At 44.0% G+C, this 15,668-nt stretch overlaps 2 long non-coding RNA genes across 2 annotated transcripts in view; one reads left to right on the top strand and one right to left on the bottom strand.

The window, feature by feature from the left end:
- Window positions 1-924: 924 nt before the first annotated feature.
- On the bottom strand, window positions 925-12,801 carry LOC309629589. Its single transcript, XR_014245122.1, has 2 exons — window positions 12,733-12,801; window positions 925-3,791 (listed from the first exon to the last, which is right to left on the bottom strand). It is a non-coding gene; the product is annotated as an uncharacterized lncRNA (long non-coding RNA).
- LOC309629587 overlaps window positions 8,224-15,668 on the top strand; it is a 31,778-nt gene continuing 24,333 nt past the window's right edge. The window contains exons 1-2 of the long non-coding RNA XR_014245119.1: window positions 8,224-12,630; window positions 13,106-13,186. This is a non-coding gene — a long non-coding RNA (uncharacterized lncRNA). The remainder of the gene's footprint in view (window positions 12,631-13,105; window positions 13,187-15,668) is intronic.

Here is a 15,668-nt window from a genome sequence, read left to right as displayed (position 1 = left end):
GTGCTTATAGAGTTTATGTATTCTTTTACATTGTTACTGCTACGCAGAATAGAAAAAACTGCCCACATCATAAATTTTCACAAACGGAACACACCTGTGTAATTACTTCTCAAATCAATAGAGGACATGACAAATATCTCAGAACCCACTTCTGATCCCTTTCAGTCACTGCCCTGCCCCCAGGGATAGCCACAATCCAGCTTCTATCACTAGAGATTCCTTCTTCCTGTTTTTGAACTTTAATTAAATAGATTCATACAGTGTGTGCTCTTTTTGAGTATGGCTTCTTTTGCCCTACATTTCCTCTACACTGTTTTGATATTCATACACTACTGCATATAACTGTATTTTGTTCATTCTCATTGTGATACAGTATTTCATTGTATCTGCATTCTATTTTCTGGCTGTATAATGTTCCATTGCAAGGATATATCAATACTATATCTCGTCCCTTACTGATGAATATTTTTAGACTATTTCCAATTTTTTGATATACAAACAATGCTGCAATGAACAACCCTGAATTTATATCATTTTGTGCATACGCAAGTGTAACCACAGAATAAATCCTTAGAAGTAGAATTATTTGGTCAATATGTATAGGTATTTGTAATTTTGAAGGATATTGCCAAATTGCCCTCTCTCTGGAATGTATCCTTTACACTCCCACCAGCGGAATACTTGAGAGCTTATTTTCTTAGAATTTTAGAGCTTGGAGCTTGGAGACTTAGAAATTACATTGTATAGCCTACTCATCTTACACTGGGAGAAATCTAAGCCCTTAAAGGTGAAAAGAGTTGCACAAAGTCCTAGAACAAATTACTTACCATCCCCAAACTCTGAAGAAGGAGGCCTGGATGCTCGTCTCCATATCAGAGAGAGCCAACAAAGCCTCAAACATCCTGTCCTGCCACAGCTATTGGCATGCTGCCTCTCTCTCCCCTCCTCTTCCCCAACTGCCTTCAAAGACCACTTCAAAAAGGCCCAGACACACACACACACACACACACACACACACACATGCACACACATGCGCACACACACACATCAAGGCCATGAACCTTGGGAGAAAGGAGACAGAAAGTGAAAGGCAGTGGAGGACAGAGGGGACTCAGGGGGAACCAGACACATTCTCCTGGAAAGCAAAGTAAGATATATATAAGGCTTTGAAGGGAAATTCAATAAAACAATTACACACACAGGTGAGCACACACATACATACAAACGGGTCATAAGTGAATTATATGACTGTATACAACTGTAAAAATAATGAGGCAGGGGCTTCCCTGGTGGCGCAGTGGTTAAGAATCCGCCTGCCAACGCAGGGGACACGGGTTCGAGCCCTGGTTCGGGAAGATCCCACATGCCGGGGAGCAACTAAGCCCGTGCACCACAACTACTGAGCCTGCGCTCTAGAGCCTGTGAGCCACAACTGCTGAAGCCTGCGCACCGCAACAAGAGAAGCCATCGCAATGAGAAGCTCACACACCGCAACAAAGAGTAGCCCCCGCTCGCTGCAACTAGAGAAAGCCCGCGCACAGCAACAAAGACCCAACGCAGCCAAAAATAAATAAAATAAATAAATTTATTTTAAAAATAATAATAATAATGAGGTGTTTCTATATGAACTGATCTGGAACAATCTCCAAAATATTATTTAATGAAATAGGCAAGATGCAGAACAGTAAAGTCAGCTACGATTTGTATATGCATAGATTATTATCAGAAAGACAGAAGAAACTATCAGTGATTGCCTGGGAAAAGGAGAACTAGAGGTTGGGAAACAAGAGTGGAAGGGGGAATTAATTTTTATGGTTATTGTCTTTTATGCTATTTGAAATTTTATCATGCTCACATATTACCTATTATATAAATATATATAGATAAATATATGTATAGAGAAAGCATATAAAAGAGTTGTAATTTAGCCAGAAGTTTGACCATCATTGAGTAAGGAGAGGCAAAAAACAAGAAAGGAAGGGGTGGAGCCCTAGTAAGGGAGCCAGTGAGTCAGTGGGTACATTAGAAGGACAGGAAGGCCACTCAAGGACGAGCCTTGCAAATTGAGAATCCTGATCACACTGTATGTTAAGCGCAAATTGTCTTCAGCCTCATTAACTTGCAAGTCTAGAATGGTGTCATTCACTAAAGAAATATAAGTTGAATGTTGAAAAATAATAAATCAGGCACTTTTAAAACCAATTAGCTCTGGTATGCAGGGTTAGCTGGATCAAAGATTGTAGCCCTGGTTCCCAAGGGGTTTGGGTGTGACTCTGCCTTGTGGAATGTGAGCTCTTTATCAACAAAGGCTCTGCCCTGTTTGTTGTTGTGGACAAGCCACCTGAAACTGCAGTTTAACCTGTTTCTATAAAAAAGGATGCAATGTAATTAAATTAACATATTAAATAACCTGCTACCTTGAAGAGCTGGAATCCAGAAATTTCTGGCCCATTAAGAAGGCATCAGAGGCAGAAATGTCTCAAACTGGCCAGTGGCCTATTTGCAGTTTCACCCTGATTCACCCACTACTGAAATTTTATTGGAGAGCCTATACTCAGCTCCTCTGGTAGCTCACAGAGCCTTATATTTGCAAAATAAAGCCCTTCAAAGGGAATTCCTTTAGCTAAAAAATGAGCTTCATCAGAGCCTTTTTTCCTTTAAGCAAACACCAAACCAAAGAGTTGACTTTACTTCTGCTTCTTAATCAAGTCTATATTTCAAAATGTAAGTAGAAGAGACAGTTTGATTTTTTGTAGCAACTTTTTAAAAAATATTTAATTATTTATTTACTTATTTTGGCTGCTCTGGGTCTTAGCTGCGGCACATGGGATCTTTGTTGCAGCATGGGGGATCTAGTTCCCCGACCAGGAATGGAACCCGGGCCCCTACATTGGGAGCGCAGAGTCTTACCCACTGGACCACCCGGGAAGTCCCTGTAGCAAATTTTGATACTTCAATCAAGCCGAGCTCACATGTCTAGAGCAGTCTTGAAATGCCTATGCAAATGAATGGGGAAAATAGCAGGTACAGGATGGCTCTGGAAAACAGAAACCTGGATTGTTCAATCTGAAAGACTGGGGACAAGAGCAAAATGTGAAATGACTCCTCTAGTCCTCAATCCCCCAGATTGGTCAAGGGTTGGATAAATGTTCCTCTTACAAGGATCAAGATTTACACATTCTGGGGACTTCCCTGGTGGCACAGTGGTTAAGAATCCGCCTGCCAAAGCAGGGGACATGGGTTCGAGCCCTGTCCGGAAAGATCCCACATGCCACAGAGCAACTAAGCCAGCGAGCCACAACTACTGAGCCTGCATGCCACAACTACTGAAGCCCTAACTCCTAAAGCCCGTGCTCCGCAACAAGAGAAGCCACTGCAATGAGAAGCCCACTCACCACAACAAAGAGTAGCCCGCCGCTCACCACAACTAGAGTAAGCCCGTGCACAGCAACGAAGACCCAACGCAGCCAAAAATAAATAAATAAATTTATTTTTTAAAAAAAAGATTTACATATTCAGAGAGTTCAGGGATGTTCCATCCGGACAGAACTTCCACAATGAAATCAGCAAGTTTTTGTCAAGTGTCTCCTTAACAGATACCGAGAGAAATTCATAGAAGACAGTGTTTTTAAATTCCAATAATATACAGACTGGAGGGTTAAAAAAAAAAAAAAAATTGTCCCAGACTCTTGAGAATATTCACTTCTTCATTCACCAGCAACAGTCCCAGGCACTGGATAAATGGGGGTGATATGGGGGTGCGCAAAACGACATGATTCCTACAGCATCTGCTGCAAAGGAAGAAACAGTTATTAATGAAGTCATCTCATGATTAACTGCAAATTACAGCTAAGTGCCATAAGGTGGGGGGCACCTGACACTTTGAAAGTAAGTAATAACGGAGGAATTCACTGAGAGGAGAAAGCGAGTTTCTCTAAGGAAGGGAAAACTTGCCTCAGTCTGAAGGAAGATGAGACCAGGCAAAGAGTGGGGGCCCAGAGTATCGCAATCAGAAAAAACAGCCAAGGCGAGGGTCCTGTGCACGGCCACTTGAAAAACCAAAAAGACCAGCTGGAGGGCAGGAAGCATGGTATTCTTGCCAAATTGGTCCACTGAACCTGCGCCAGGGTCCTAACCCAGGCCGAGACCCCTTGTCTCAGACAGGGAGGTTCTTTTTCCAACCAGATTCCCACAACCAATAACGAAACCTATACTGAGACTAGAAGAGCACAAACTTTATTCAACAGCCAGAAAATGGAGAAGCAGGAACCTAGTTCACAAATCAACTTCTCATTCCAATTCTGGTGGAGACACCAAATATATTGGAGGGTCAAAGTAAAAGGGAGGGATTTGGAAAGAGTAGGAGGAATATTCATGAGTTATCCTAGAACAGGGGTGTGGTTTGGACCTGGAACTGATGCAGATCTCCTTTTCAGTCCTTGTATGGGCTTTTCTGGTTGTTGTCATGGTAATTGTCAACTGTCATGGCCTGGTGGCTGTGTCATTGAGCATGCTAATGCATCACATTGAGCATATAATGAGGCTCAAGATCTACTGGAAGTCGAATCTTACACCATCTTAGGCCTAACCAGTTCTTGTTTTTTTCACTTTGCAGCTCCCTCCTGAAACCTAGATAAGACTAATTGGTTTGCATTTGAGGGAGGGGCAGGAGTATGATTCTGGGGCAACAGCCTTGGTAACAGTATGAGACCCTCAGGAGAGATTACTACCACTTGCTAATACTTCCAGTTCTCTTCGCCTGCAGAGCGCTTGGGGGGGACTGTACTTCCCTGCTCCCTTGAAGTTAGATGGAATCCTTACAGTTGAGCAGAGCCATAAGGCTTGCTTTGGCCAATGAAATGTGAGCAGAAGTGGCATCTACTACCTCTTAATGGAAGCATTTAAGAGACAGAGTGTGAGGGAATTCCCTGGCAGTCCAGTGGTTAGGACTCTACACTCTCACTGCTGAAGGCCCGAGTTCAATCCCTGGTGAGGGAACTAAAATCCCATAAGCTGCAGCATGGTCGGGAAAAAAAAAAAAGGAGAGAGAGCAATGGAGTGTGTTTTTCTCCAGATCCTCTTTCCCACATGCTGATGTAAAGGCACCACAGGAAAGGATCAGTGCTGTGGATCTTGGAGACAACACATGAAGGATGGCTACCCTGGAGAGCTGACAGGAGCCAACTGAGTGTGAACTAGAAATAAACCTTCACCATATTCAACCACCGAGATTTAGGAGTTGTTTGTAATTGCAGCAAACCTATATCTTACTGATGTAGACCCAAATTTGAGAAACTCTACAGAGGAAACACATAACTCAAAGGAAAACCGTTAAAATAATTCAGAATTTACATACTTTCTTTCATCTACAACTATATCTACATCTCATCTGCTTTCACAGACCTTTATTCAGTTACGAATTTCCATATCTAGCTTTTCAGAACTGCACCTGATTTGCAGCATCTGATTTTCTATATGATGTCATAAACATTGAAGACTGTTTTCTTCATTTTATAAAGCTGAATAGAAAACATTTATCACGTGCCTCTCTACTGTCTATTAACACCAAGCTAAGTATCTGAATTTGTTCATTTCACGTTCCTAATACACCGAATGAAGGTCTATTATGATATGAATTTTCCAGATGAGAAAACTAAGGCTCAGTTGTACTTGTATCTCCTACCAGATTGTATATTCCTCGGAGACAGTGGATGGTATAGTGTTTATTTCTATACTTCCCACGGTTGACACAGGGCCTTGCTCTGAATGAGTCTTTAGCAAATGCGTACTAGATCCCTTCACCCGAATCTACATAGCAAGTCCTGAAATAGGGATTCAAGCCCAATCTGTTCAGGACAATAGCCCCAGTTCCTTCCACACCATACTCACACCACCCCAGTCTCCCTGAGTTCTACTCCTCCAGGATCTTAATTAATTCAGTGATTTCTAGGAATATGCAGTTTATGGCCCAACCATATGTGGCAGCAAGAAAAAGTTTTTTTAAATTTTGTATTCAACTTTGAAAACCATTAAGTCATCTGTTATTTGAAAAAGAAAGAATAGAGAAAACACACTTAACTGTACATACGATTAAATGGCCTTGAGGATGTAACACAAGCCAACCAAAGCACAGAAACCCAGAGTTCACCCTACAAGAGCATCCTGAAATTGTATCTCTACTTCCACTCTGGGTTTTTGAATGAGAATGAGCTTCCCATGTGTTATTTTCCAGTGATGACATGACAACATCTGGAGCTCTGGGTTGATCTGAACAGGAAAGATACTATCTTATCACACTTCAGTCCAAGCAGCTTCATGCAAGTCTCCCAAAACTTTTTGACCCACCCTCTAGTAAAAGAAGCATTTTACTGCAACCCAGTAAGTAATACATAAGGAGGTGTGTGTATGTGTGTGTGTATTTATATTATACGCTGAAATAAAACTGTGATGGAATAACACCCTTATCATGTGTGATGCACTCTGATGTTTTCTAGGCCATTTCTATTTTCTATGCTATACTGTTTCATGTTTTAAAAATTGTAGTTGCAATCCACCAAGTTAATTTCACCATCCATTTAGTCTTGCAATTTGAAAAACACTGGTCTAAGTTAGAATGGGCATCATCAGAAAATCTACAAACGACAAATGCTGGAGAGGATGTGGAGAAAGGGGACCCTCTTGCACTGTTGGTGGGAATGTAAACTGATACAGCCACTATGGAGAACAGTATGGAGGTTCCTTAAAAAACTAAAAATAGAGGGGCTTCCCTGGTGGCGCAGTGGTTGAGAATCTGCCTGCTAATGCAGGGGACACGGGTTCGAGCCCTGGTCTGGGAAGATCCCACATGCCACAGAGCAACTGGGCCCGTGAGCCACAATTACTGAGCCTGCGCGTCTGGAGCCTGTGCTCCACAACAAGAGAGGCCGCGATGGTGAGAGGCCCGCGCACCGCGATGAAGAGTGGTCCCCACTTGCCGCAACTAGAGAAAGCCGTCGCACAGAAACGAAGACTCAACACAGTTATACATAAATAAATAAATAAATAAATAAAAGAACGTGAATTTCTAAAAAAAAAAAAAAAAAAACTAAAAATAGAATTACCATATGACCCAGCAATCCCACTACTGGGCACATACCCAGAAAAAACCCATAATTCAAAAAGACACATGCACCCCAACGTTCATTGCGGCACTATTTACAATAGCCAGGTCATGGAAGCAACCTAAATGCCCATCGACAGAAGAATGCATAAAGAAGATGTGGTACATATATACAATGGAATATTACTCAGCCATAAAAAGGAACGAAATTGGGTCATTTGTAGAGACTGTCATGCAGAGTGAAGTAAGTCAGAAAAAGAAAAACAAATATCGTATATTAACACATATATGTGGAACCTAGAAAAATAGTACAGATGAACCAGTTTGCAGGGCAGAAATAGAGACACAGATGTAGAGAACAAACGTATGGACACCAAGGGGGGAAAGTGGCAGGGGGTGGGGTGGGATGAACTGGGAGATTGGGATTGACATATATACACTAATATGTATAAAATAGATAACTAATAAGAACCTGCCATATAAAAAAATAAATAAAATTAAATTAAAAAAAAAAACGAAAAAAACAAAAAGAAAAACACTGGTCTAATGCAAATATAGAAGTTGCTACTCCTTGAGTCAGGGATACATATATCTTATTTACCTGAATCTTTAGCACTTATCACACACCCCCTTTTATTTATTTATTTATTTCTGAATAAATGAAGGAGTGAATACCTACCATGTGCAACTGAACCAGGAGCTAGGAATGCAATCATGAGCAAAACTAAGAGCCAAAGCTGAGGGAATCCTTGCCTTGGTGGAGCTTACTGAGGGAGACAGACTTTCAACCAAAATGAAATGAAATTAAAAATAATCTTTTAGGGACTTCTCTGGTGGTCCAGTGGTAAAGAATCTGCCTTCCAATGCAGGCGACGCGGGTTTGATGCTTGGCCAGGGAACTAAGATCCTACATGCCGTGGGGCATCTAAGCCCACGCACCACACTTACAGAGCCCATGTGCCCTGGCGCCTGTGCACCACAACTAGAGAAGAGAAAACCCGCACTTCATAACTAGAGAGAAACCCGTGTGCTGCAGAGAAGAGCCTGTGTGCTACAACAAAAAAAGATTCCACGTGCCTCAACGAAGATCCTGCGTGCTGCAACTAAGACCCAATGCAGCCAAAAATAAATAAAATAAATAAATAATAAATTAAAAAAAAAAAAAAAGCCAACATCGGGTATAGTGCCTTCCATGAAGTGGGTGTTCAATACTCAGAGTCAGAGTCTTACAGATAAAAAGGACCTTTAATAATAATTTTTTTAAAAATTGCTATGAGAATGTCAGTCAGATATAGGTAACAATGTATGGGGTCAGGGGCAGCATCTTTTGGAGTGACATTTAAGCTGAGACCTAAAGTCCATGTAGAAGTTAGGTACACAGGATGTGAGTGGGAAGAGCATTCCAGGCAGAGGAAAGAGCACTCATGTCAATGAACAGAGGCAAGAAAGAGTTGGGCACATGTAAAATCCCTCCCCATACCCCCTCTGCAAAAAGGGGCCTGGACCTGTGTTGTTTGTGTCCCAGCTTCTCCTTTGGAAGCCCTGACCGATTATTCTACATGGGCCTGGTAGGACTGCTTTGTGGGAGTTTTGCGCTTATCCCACACGCATGAGTTGGGGCCCAGCCAATCAGAGCTCTGCACCTTCCTGACAACAGTGATGAATGTGATTAGTTCAGGGAGGAGCAGGTGACTTTATTTTATTTTTTTATTTTTAATTTTTTAATATATGTATTTATTTATGGCTGCGTTGGGTCTTCGTTGCTACACGCAGTCTTTCTCTAGTTGCAGTGAACGAACAGGAGTTACTCTTCGTTGCGGTACGTGGACTTATTGCAGTGGCTTCTCCTGTTGCAGAGCATGGGGTCTAGGCACGTGGGCTTCAGTAGTTGCAGCGCATGGTCTCAGTAGTTGTGGCTTGCGGGCTCTAGAGCACAGGCTCAGTAGTTGTGGTGCACGTGCTTAGTTGCTCTGCGGCATGTGGGATCTTCCTGGACCAGGGCTCGAACCCGTGTCCCCTGCATTGGCAGGCAGATTCTTAACCACTGCGCCACCAGGGAAGTCTGAGCAGGTGACTCTAACTGGACCAATCGAGGTCACCTTTATAATTGGCATGTGGAAAGGGTCTCTTTTTCTCTGTAAGATCAAGTAAAGCCAGAGCTCTATGTCATTGTGTGAAGAGAGTGGGTTAAAAAAAATGAAACCGACATACAGAAGAAGAGAGTGCTAAAAGCAGGAGCAATAGAGGGAGAAAGAACATCAAGTGAAACTCTGGGTCCAGACTGGCCTCAAGCCAGCAGACCAGCAACACTTCAAAATTGTTTGAGCTATTAACTCCATTCTTTCCTATTGCTGGTTTTAGTTGGTTCTCTGCTATTTGCAACTGACTGCAAGTGTGAAAGGAAGGGTAGAAAGCCAATTAATTTCTTTTTTAAAAGAAGAACAGAAATGTTTGTGGGGTCACAGACACAGTACTTCCACGAATGGGAAATCTGCCTGGAATATGCCAGGTTTCAAGAGTTCCAGATTTATGAGGTTGGTCATTTTCTCCTCTCCCTCCCTCCCTCCCTCTCTTCCTTCCTACCTTCCTTTCTTCCTTCCTTCCTTCCTTCTCTCTCTCTCTCTCAACCTCCATCTCTCTCTCTATCATTACTGTATCAGCTGAGTGAAGAAAGTTTACAGGAGTTGTTAGAGAAAGCTGGGAAGCTATGATATATTCCCAGCTACAAAAATATCTAGCTAGAGTGGCTTAGATGAAGGTGTGGTGCCAGTAATAGAGATCAAGAGAAGCAAATTTAAGAACAGTTTTGGTAGAGCTGCTAGTACTTGGTCATGGATTAGACATAAGGGGCTGAACTGTCAAGACAAATGAATAAAATGGATAAATTAACACATGCTGAGTTAAACAGTCACAGAGCAGCTGGAATGTCTTAGACTCTGTGGTAGAAGCTAGGAGAGCAGAGATGAAAACAGTCCCTGCCTTCAAGGAGTTTACAGCAGAGGGGCCCTTAACATTCAGAAAAGAAACTAAAAACGAACAACAACAAGAGCAAAACCAGGGGGCTTCCCTGGTGGCGCAGTGGTTAAGAATCCACCTGCCAATGCAGGGGACACGGGTTCGAGCCCTGGTCCGGGAATATCCCACATGCCGCGGAGCAACTAAGCCCGTGCGCCACAGCTACTGAGCCCGCGCTCTAGAGCCCGTGCTCCGCAACAAGAGAAGCCACTGCAGTGAGAAGCCCGTGCACCACAACGAAGAGAAGCCCCCGTTCGCCACAGCTAGAGAAAGGCCGTGCGCAGCAACGAAGACCCAACACAGCCAAAAATAAATAAATAAATATATTTTAAAAAACCAAAACAAAACCAAAGAGGAAAGGGACTTTCTCCCTCAGGAGTCAAGAGCTGAAACCAGGAAGGGAAGAGGGGCAACCAGAGTCTTCCAATGGGTGCTCTGGGGCTCCAGTAGCCAAAGGTGTGATAGGGAAGCAGCTGGAATAAGTGGAGTAGCTTAGCATCCAACCCAGACAGGCAGGATGGTTGACACGCAAACTTGTAGCAAGTGGGTTTTCCCTGGGACTCTAAGAAGGGAGAATTCAGGGAAGAGGTGAGAGGAAGCAGGGCCAGGTCCAGCCTAGCCCAGCCCAGCCCAGCCTTCCATCAAGTGAATAAAGAGCAGCTCATACTAGGATTCCCCAGGTTTCTTGCAAATCTGTAACTTCCTTAAAGTTAGTTATTTTTGTTATTCCTTATTTCCCTGCAGCTTAACTAGTAAAATGAATAGGGTTTAAGCAACGAAAGGAGGAAGTGCAATGGGGGGTTGGCTACTTATTTAAAAGCTGGCCTGGGGAGCTGAGAACAGCCCCAGATGGGGTAGCGGGGGGTGGGCTGGCTGTGAATGGACAGCACCCAGGGAGCCTATTGGGGAGAGAGGAAAACGGGTCCATCCCAGTGGAGGTGTGAACGCTGGCTGGGGCGTGGGTGGGGCGTGAGAGCTCAGACCCCGACCGCTCAGCTAGCCCCTCAGGGCATACTTGGGCTTTTTCAGACCACTTTGCTTTGTAGTCAGAGGTGCAGGACTGACTGCTGGGGGATGGGGGAAGGGGGAAGGGTGGGAAGCAGTTCTACCCCCTCCCTCCAGGCTCCCGCCATTCGCTCGGCTGCCTCTTCCATCACTGTTACACTCATTGTGTGCTCTCTGTAGGTCTCCCCACCAGACCGTGAGCGTCCCGGGAGGGAGCAGGCACTGTGTCCGATTCACCTCTTTCTGCCTCACAATGTGGCCCAGCGTGGGGCCTGACACTTGGAAGTTTCTCAAAGAGTTACTTGTTGAATGAATGAACAAATGAATGCTTTCTCCAAACCACACTGAGCTTCTAGATGGGGTTACAAAGAAGGAAATTACGCACTTACCCTGTGCCTCCAGGATTCAAGGAGGTAGTGAGCCCCTAATGTTTGGTTTCTGTGTTTACATGTATTTTCCTGGGGATATGATCCTCTATCGTTCATCTCAAAGGGGTGTGTGTCCCCCCAGAAGGATAAGAATAATCACTTGAGAATGTAGTCCAAGACGGAGATTGTATATAAATTTTCTCCGCATCGATTTCCCTGAACCAAATTACTTTTTCTTCCTAACACTACTGTTTTCTTCCTGCATATAGTCTCTTGGCATTTATTTTGTAATGTCACAATCTCCCGTTCATCTGAGGAAATCGTAATAAGACGCTGACAGGGTTCAGGACACGCAACCCCAAAATATGGCACCTTGGCATATTAAATATTTTAAGCTGAAGGAATTTTAAAAAGTGGCAGGAGCAGGAGGGTCACTCTGTGACCTCCCTGCCCTTCTTCCCTGAAACAGGTCATAAAACTCCCATGTGAAAAGTACCCTCCCTGTACTAGGAGGAAGGAGGACTTTCTTGTCACCAGGGACAGGGAATTTGGGACCGATTCTGTATAAACAAACTGCGTTAAACTAACCCTTATCTTCCTAGTTACTTCTTCACCATTTACTACTCCTAGCCCAAACCCCTTTGTGTTGTTAATTCTTCACACATTTATTATTTGTCTAAGAGATATAAAAGCTTCCTGCTCTGGTCACTTCTTCAGGTCTTCATTCTCTTGTGAAGAATTTAATAAAAATTTAATAAAAGTTGTATGCTGTTCTCTTGTTAATCTGTCTTTGTCAGTTTAATTTTCATACCCAGCCAGGAGCCCTAAGAGGGAAACTTTTTCCTCCTCTCCACTGCCTCAGCCAAGGCCCCCTTATTCATTTCTCCCACACTCCTGGCTCCTTTGTTCCTGGTTTTGCAGGTGGTAAGACAGCGTGGAGCGGGTGTGGGGCTCGTTGGAAGCAGGGGCAGAGGCAGAACCCCGAAGACAGCTGCTGAGTTACCCTGTTACCTAATCCAATTCTCCGCCCCCGTTCAGCCACCTCCTCTCCCTCTGCATAACAATGGAAGGAAAGAGGAAGTGGGAAAGAATAAGGTCATCTAATTGAGTTAGAAGGGTAATTACCAGGACCCTGGAGCAGAGGTAAAGTAGCTCCCAGAAAGAAGGGCTAAAGGCAGCCCACAAAAGAGTGGGGAAATTAGTAACAAATATTCACTTGTGCAGGGAAGCAAAAAAGTAAAAAACCTCAGCGGTGAATTGCACAGGCACTGGGGAAAGCTGAGGTAGGCAGCCAGGTCTGAGCCCAGGCAGGATCGGGAGAGGAAGAGAGAAAGCTACAAGCCAGGCCGGTATTTCACGGCGGCTGCCGTGGCCTAGTATTGAGTATCGGTGCTGCAAGGGAAGGATGAGTCAGTGCCACCAGATTCAAGTTTAGGGCAAAAGCCACTGGGAAGGCACTGGGCAAACACCTTTCCTGTGAGAGGGCTCGCTGGCTATCCAGTGAGGAACCCCAGTCAGATGCAGGAAACTAGGGGGGCCCTGGACCTTGCGGAAGAGCTCCTTCTCAGGGAGAGTGAGAGTGAGGTGCCCTGTTAATCCCCCTTCACTTCCTCTGCAGGAGGTTTCAGCCAGGAATGCCACCCGTCGGTTTCACAGAGCTGTCTAAAGCCAGGGTTGGCATAGCGCAGAGGGCAAAGTGGTGAGTAACAGATGATGTGGTGACTGTCACATCTTGCTGCAGGAGGCAAGGAAGCATGCTCTGAAACCAAAGAACATTCTTGGTCATGGGCATGGCTGTAAGTGCAGTGTGTGCCTCACGGGAGAGAGTGAGGAACGGTGGGTGTGGGGATCGGCCAACTGGCATCTGGTTCCTTTGAGGAAGGTAAGTTCCACCACCCCATCCTGACATTCAGAGCTGTTGAAAGGATGGCAGGACCAGGTTGCATCACTCAGCCGAGGTCTGCAGGGAAAGACAGAAAGTAATCCTGGGCGGATATTGGCCCACTGTAAGAGCTGTTCACAGTGGCTGAGGAACCAATTGTATTGCATGTTAGGGAAAGATTACCATCTTTGGAGGAAGTTTGTGATAGGTGACTTTGCTTATATGGTTTTGGGGCAGGCGGTTGTTTTGTTTCTTTGTGGGTTTTTTTTTTGTCCATGCCTTGCGGTTTGTGGGATCTTAGTTCTCGCACCAGGGATCGAACCCGTGCCCCCTGCAGTAGGAGCTCAGAATCCTAACCACTGGACAGCCAGGGAATTCCACTAAATGTGCCATTTTAACTAACCATTTTTAAAAAATATTTATTTATTTTGTTTATTTATTTTCCTTTTTTTTTTTTGGCTGCATTGGGTCTTAGCTGCAGCACACAGGATCTTCGTTGAGGCATGCGGGATCTTTTGTTACGGTGCACGGTCTCTTCGTTGCAGCACTCGGGCTTCTCTCTAGTTGCTGCACTCTGGCTTCTCTCTAGTTGTGGCACACGGGCCCCAGGGCGGTGGGCTCTGTAGTTTGCGGCATGTGGGCTCTCTGGTTGAGGCGTGTGAGTTCAGTAGTTGTGGCGCACACGGGCTTAGTTGCCCCGAGGCATGTGGGATCTTAGTTCCCTGATGAGGGATCGAACTGGAGTCCCCTGCATTGGAAGGCGGATTCTTTACCACGGACCACCAGGGAAATCCCTTAACTAACCATTTTTAAGTTATACAATTCAGTGACATTAATTACATTAACAATACTGTACAACCGTCACCACTATCTATCTCCAAGACTTTTTCATCACTCTAAACAGAACCTCTGTACTCATTTGTGTGTGTGCTTGTTTTTCCTCTAGAATATATTGGTCTCTGTGCGACAGAGTCGTGCCTGGTAAGTCATGCCTAGTCAAGAGGTCTCCTCACCTGAGTTTCTTTCATCACAGGATTGCTGTGAGTTCTTTCTGTGTAAACAGCACTGTACTTTTTTCCTCCATATGCACACCTATTTCAACAAAGCAGATATTATATCAAACCACCCCAAAACTTGCTGCTTATTACTACAACCCTTTCACTTGTTCACAATTCTGTGAGTCATCAATTTGAGCAGAGCTCAGCTGGGCGTTTCTTCTGCTATTATCAACTAGGGTCATTCATGCCACTGCAGTCTTCTGTTGGCTCAACTAGAGCTGGGTGCTGTATAATATGGCCTCATTCAATGAATGAGACATTCAATGTCTGGCGCTGGCTACGGGCTGGGTGGTATATTTCCAGCATGCTACCTGGGCAGCTGGGTTCCAAAAGCAGCAAGGGAGAGAGGTCAAGACCCACTGTGCAAACATTTTTCAAGCTGCTGCCAGAATCATCTTTGCTCATGTCCCATCATCCACAACAGGTCACATGGTGAAGCCCAGAGTCAGTGTGAGAGGAGACTTAAAGAAAATACAGATACAGGTAGGCATGGTTCATTGGGGTCATTACTGTAACAATCAACCACACCTACATACTATCTTGCATTTTAAAAATATTTATTTATTTATTTGGCTGTGCCAGGTCTTAGTTGCAGCAGGCGGGATCTTTTAGTTGCTGCATGTGGGATCTAGTTCCCTGACCAGGAATCAAACCCGGGCCCCTTGCATTGGGATCACGGAGTCTTAACCACTGTACCATCAGGGAAGTCCCCTGTTTTGCATTTTGATTTCTCCCTTAACAGTATATTTATTTTCCAAGTTGATATAGGTCTTATAATTACATTTGTAATGACTACACAATAGCCAATCAAAGGATTGCCAAAATGTACTTAATCATTATTACTTAATCATTATTACTCTATTTTTACATTTGTTTTAATTTTCACTATTATAAATAATTCATTAGTTAAACAGGTATTTATGAGTACCTACTATGTGTAAGGAGTTATTCAAGGGCGCTAGGGACACAGTTTGCTTTGATTCTTTGGGAGGGGTGGGGAGGAAACACAGACAAACACATGAATATATAATATGTACTATGAAGAGAAGCAGGGAAAGGAGATTAGAGCCTGGCGGATGGGGGTGGAGGGCTGGGGTTTGCTATTTTAAGTCTTTAAAAAAATGCTTTGGGATTATGTTCTAAGAATAAAGAATTATTTCTTTTGCATCACATCCCTGTTGTGAGAAGTGAGATCACTAGGACATAGGGTAGGCATATTGTTAAAGCTTTCAAGATGGATG

This window comes from Balaenoptera borealis, assembly GCF_965194805.1.
Source record: "Balaenoptera borealis genome assembly, chromosome: 5".
In the NCBI taxonomy this organism is placed as follows: Eukaryota; Metazoa; Chordata; class Mammalia; order Artiodactyla; family Balaenopteridae; genus Balaenoptera; species Balaenoptera borealis.
This window is presented reverse-complemented; position numbering and strand designations above follow the sequence as displayed.